Source organism: Physeter macrocephalus, chromosome 13, assembly GCF_002837175.3.
Source record: "Physeter macrocephalus isolate SW-GA chromosome 13, ASM283717v5, whole genome shotgun sequence".
NCBI lineage: Eukaryota > Metazoa > Chordata > Mammalia > Artiodactyla > Physeteridae > Physeter > Physeter macrocephalus.
Genome location: NC_041226.1, coordinates 19,801,372 through 19,806,912, shown reverse-complemented (window position 1 = coordinate 19,806,912; position 5,541 = coordinate 19,801,372). Strand labels below are relative to the sequence as shown.

The 5,541-nt window shown below is 38.4% G+C and overlaps 1 long non-coding RNA gene across 3 annotated transcripts in view; it reads right to left on the bottom strand.

Moving 5' to 3' along the window:
- Positions 1-915: 915 nt before the first annotated feature.
- The window catches only part of LOC102995477 (uncharacterized), a 10,739-nt gene continuing 6,113 nt past the window's right edge, over positions 916-5,541 (bottom strand). Inside the window, exon 3 of one of the 3 annotated variants that reach the window (XR_003682521.2) lies at positions 916-3,088. This is a non-coding gene — a long non-coding RNA (uncharacterized lncRNA). The remainder of the gene's footprint in view (positions 3,089-5,541) is intronic. The other 2 variants (XR_448116.3, XR_003682522.2) reach the window with 2 other exon arrangements.

The following is a 5,541-nucleotide window of genomic DNA, read 5'->3' as shown; positions in this document are numbered from 1 at the left end:
TTTTAGAAAAGTTGCAAAAATAGTACAATGAACACTGGTATACCCATTGCATATACATGTATAGAGACAGAAAGAGTACATTTTTATAGATGTGTGTGTATACACATTGTGTATATAGATAAGCAGATAAAAAGAACATACGGAGAGAAATTTAAGCATGCATATATATATATATGTATACTTTTCTGACCACTTGAAAATTGTAGGTAGACATCATCATGAAATTTCACCACTAAATACTTCAGTTGTGTCTCCTAAGAACAAGGCCATTCTCCTGTGTGACCACAATACAATTATCCTACTCAGGAACTTAAACTTGACGCAGTACAATATCTAATATTCTGTATATATTAAAATTTCCCCTATTGTCCCAATAACATCCTTATAAATCTCCAATTCAAAGGGGATTTAAAAATTGTTTGTCGTGTTCTACATAAATGTCTTCCCCATTTTCCCTACAAAATCATCAAAAATAACTACATTTCTTGTTAATATTTTTATGCCAGTAATTTATTTGGGGGAACTTGTAGATGTCTCATGTCCAGATTGGCAGAGGGTGAAAACAGAAACAGTAGCAGCTGCCAGAGGAGAGGCTGGTTGAAGCTGGCTACAACTGAAGTAACAATTTGGAGGAAAGGAACATCCTAGAGACAGTAACAGATTTAAAACCACTGTTCTGTTCCTGGCATGCTGCCCCTTTCCTTCTGACTCTATGATTTAAACCTGTCCTCTAGTCTTTTGTATGTGATAAGTCTCTTACAGTGCTTGTTTCCCAGATCCTACCTACCGTGATATAAAAGCTTGTTCTCATGGTCTTTTTTTTTAAAAATAGATTTTATTTTTTAGTGCAGTTTTATACTTACAGAAAAATTGAGAAAATAGTACAGAGATATCCCATATATCCTCTCACCCTTACACACAATTTCTCCTATTATTAACATCTTACATTAGTATAGGACATTTTCTGCAATTAATGAACCAATATTTTCTGATTATTATTATTAATAAAGTCCATATTTTATTTAGGCTTCCTTGGGTTTTTTTTTTAAATCTTTTCACCATGCTGCACAGCATGTGGGATCTTGCTCCCTGACCCGGGATCGAACCTGCACCCCCTTCATTGGAAGGACAAGGTCTTAACCACTGGACCGCTAGGGAAGTCTCTAGACTTCCTTGGTTTTTAACCAAATGTCCTTCTGTTCCAAGATCCCATCCAGGATATGAAATTACATTTAGTTGTTATTTCTCCTTAGGCTCCTTAGATGATGTCAGATTTTCAGACTTTTCTTGTTTTTGACGTCCTTGACAGTTTTTCCCTCCTAGGTCTTTTGATAATTTAATCTCCATACATTGCTGGGCAGAGTGCCACAACAAATATTATTTTGAATTAAGTATTATCTCTGCTAATGGGTGAAAGTCAGATCTTTTTTTTTTTTTTTTTTTTTTTTTGTGGTATGCGGGCCTCCCCCTGCTGCGGCCTCTCCCGTTGCGGAGCACAGGCTCCGGACGCGCAGGCCCAGGGGCCATGGCTCACGGGCCCAGCCTCTCCGCGGCACGTGGGATCCTCCCAGACCGGGGCGCGAACCCGGTTCCCCTGCATCGGCAGGCGGACGCGCAACCACTGCACCACCAGGGAAGCCGAAAGTCAGATCTTGTTTGAAGTAACCGCATGATAAGGATGATAAAGTTATTTCAGTAGCCTTGTTTGTGTATAGGTCATATTGTGACTACTTATTGATTAAATATGGCCTATAGAGTTCACAGCATTCATTGGGTAGAGTAATCTTCTTTGGGTGGATTGAGTCCATGAAGCTCCAGGCACAAAGATCAACTGAGAGGGCAGAACCAATCAGAGGTGCCTTTTCCTCTGGAACCCTATGTTCTTACAGACTCCACATGACAAATGGTCTATGCTTTTCTCTTTATCTTTACAAGCATCTTGGGGTAATTTGGCTTGAGACATATGCACTAACATTTACCAAACAAGTATTTCCATTGTCCTTTGTTCTTTTTTTTTCAAATTAAAGTATAATTTACATATAGTGGTAAGCACAGCTCTTATGCGTACAGTTCAAAATGTTTTGACAAATGCATACACCTGCGTAATCCATCAAGCTAGGGAGCATGTTCATCACTGCAGAAGGTTATCTCGTGTCCTTTTCAAGTCAATGCCTGCCCTTGAATCCCCAGAGGCAGCTACTGGTTCAATTTCTTTCACCATAGATTAGGTTTGCCTGTTCTAGGACTTCACATAAATGGAATCATACAGTTTGTACTCTTTTGTGTCTGGTTTCTTTAGCTTAGCATAATGTTTTTGAGATTCATTCATGTTTTGTGTCTATCAAAAGTTTATTCCATTTTATTGCTGAGTAGAATTCATTATGTTATATCAATATACCACAATTTCTTTATCTACTCTTGTACGGATGGAAATTTGTTTTTTTCTGATTTTTGGCTGTTATGAATGAAGTTGTTATGAATATTTATGTATGGGTCTTTTTTGTGGACTTATGTTTCTCAGGATTTTTTTTTTTTGGCCACACCATGCGGCTTAGTTCCCTGATCAGGGATTGAACCCAGGCCCCGGCAGTGAAAGCACCAAGTCCTAACCACTTGACCACCAGGGAACTCCCGACTAATGTTTCTCTTGAGTATGGAATATCTGGGTCACATGGTTGGTGTATGTTTAATGTTTTAAGAAATTGTCGAACCATCTCCCAAAGTGGTTGTACCATTTTATAATCTGTATTACTTACCTATTGTTGCTTAATAATATTGCCACAAACTTAACAGCCTAAAGCAACACACATTTATTATCTCCCTGTTTCCATGGGTCAGGAACAACTTAGCTTATCCTTTGCAAGGCTGCAATCAAGGTGTTGAACAAGACTGCTTTCTCATATGGAGGCTCACCTGGGAAAGGATCTGCTTCCAGACTCATGTGGTTGTCAGCAGAATTCATGTCCTTTTGGATGTATGACCGAGGGCTCTAATTTCTTGCTGGCTGTCGGCTGGAGGTTGCCCTCAGCTTCTAGAGGCTGCTTGTAGTTCCTTACCATGTGGGGTTCCTCAAATGGCCAGCTGCTTCCTCAAAGCCAGCGAAGGAGCAAGAGACCCCAGCAAGATGAGTGGTACAATATTATAAAATGTAACCGTGTAATCAAATACATTTAATCACGTACATCCCACCTCCTTTGCCACATTCTATTGCCATATTCTATTACAAGTTCCACCATATTCAAGGGGAGGGGAGCACATAGGGCATGAGTACTAAGGGGCAGGGATGAAAGAGGGCCATCTTAAGAGTGCGTGTACTACATTCTCCCACCATAAATGAATGAGAGTTTTGGTTGCTAAACATCCATACCATCATTTGGTGTTGCCATCTTTTTAATTTTAGGCACTTTATTTGTTGTAGAGTATGTCATTGTGGTTTTAATTTGCATTTCCCTAATGTCTAATGATTCTAAACATTTCTCCATGTGCTATTGGCCACTCATATATATCTTTCTTTGGGAAATGTCTTTTCATGTATTTTGCCCATTTAAAAAATTGGGTTGTTTTGTCTTTTTATTATTGAGTTAGAGGAGTTCTTTATATATTCTGTTCATAAAGATTTTCACAAATAGTACTGAAATGACTGAGTATTTATATGGAAAAAAAATGGGTCATAACTCCTACATCACACTGTGTATAAAAATTAACCTAACTGATATTTATAGACTATTACAGTCAACAACTGGAGAATATACATCTTTTCAAAGGCACATAGAACATTCACCAAGATAGACCAGAGGTTGGGCCATAAAACAAGAGTGAATAAATCTCAAATGACTGAAATCAGACAGAGTATTTTTTTTGAGCTTAGCAGATTGAAATTAGAGATCAATACAAAAACTCTGGAAAATTCTCAATTATTTTTGTGTACTTGTTTTATCAATTCCTGTGAAAGAAGTACTATTATCGCTAACTATAATTAAGGATTTGTCTACTACTCCCTTTAGTTTTGTGAATTCTTGCATCATGAATTTGAAGCTATATTTGACATATGCATATTTAAAACTGTTGTATCTTCTTGAGTGACCCTTTTATCAATATGAAACGTCCTTTTCATCTCTGGTAAAACTCCTTGTTCTGAAGCCTACTTTCTTTTATATTAAAATAGGCACTCTAACTTTCTTATGATTAAAGTTTTCATGGCATGTTTATGTCCGTCACTTCAACCTAGTTGTGTCTTCATATTTAAAGTAAATCTCTTGTAAAAAGCATATCACCATGTCTTCCTTTTCTATCCAGCCCGACATTCGCTACTTTTTAATTAGAGTGTATTTGTTTTTTTAGTTATGCCTTTTTTTCTTTCTTTCTTTTTTTTTTTGCAGTACGCGGGCCTCTCACTGTTGTGGCCTCTCCCATTGTGGAGCACAGGCTCCAGACATGCAGGCTTAGCGACCATGGCTCACGGGCCCAGCCGCTCGGCAGCATGTGGGATCTTCCCGGACCGGGGCACGAACCCGTGTCCCCTGCATCGGCAGGCGGACTCTCAACCACTGCGCCACCAGGGAACCCCTCATTTTTTGGAGATTCATCAACTCTGATGAACTAATATTATAAAACTTTACATATAATGTAAGAATCTCACAATGGTGATTGTATATATTTTAAAATTAAAAACTATAGTTTTTTCTTATTATAAAACACAATACGGGTTCGTGCCCCAGTCTGGGAGGATCCCACATGCCGTGGAGCGGCTAGGCCCATGAGCCATGGCTGTTGAGCCTGCGCGTCCGGGGCCTGTGCTCCGCAACGGGAGAGGCCACAACAGTGAGAGGCCCGTGTACCGCAAAAAACCCCAAAACAAACAAAAAAAAAAACCACACACAATACATGGAATTGTACAAATCTAAACTTACTGTATAAAAATAAAGTTAATGAGGATAGAAAGCCCAGAGATAAACCCACGCACCTATGGTCAACTAATCTATGACAATGGAGGCAAGGATATACAATGGAGAAAAGACAGTCTCTTCAATAAGTGGTGCTGGGAAAACTGCACAGCAACATGTCAAAGAATGAAATTAGAACACTCCCTAACATCATACACAAAAATAAACTCTAAATGGATTAAAGACCTAAATGTAAGACTGGACACTATAAAACCCTTAGAGGAAAACATAAGAAGATCACTCTTTGACATAAATCACAGCAAGATCCTTTTTGACCCACCTCCTAGAGTAAAGGAAATAAAAACAAAAAAAACCCAAATGGAACCTAATGAAACTTAAAAGCTTTTGCACAGCAAAGGAAACCACAAACAAGACAAAAAGACAACCATAAGAATGAGAGAAGATATTTGCAAACAAATCAAAGGATTAATCTCCAAAATATACAAATAGCTCATGCAGCTCAATATCAAAAAAACAAACAACCCAATCAAAAAATAGGTGGAAGACCTAAATAGACATTTCTCCAAAGAAGACATACAGATGGCCAAGAGGCACGTGAAAAGCTGCTCAACATCACTAATTATTAGAGAAATGCAAA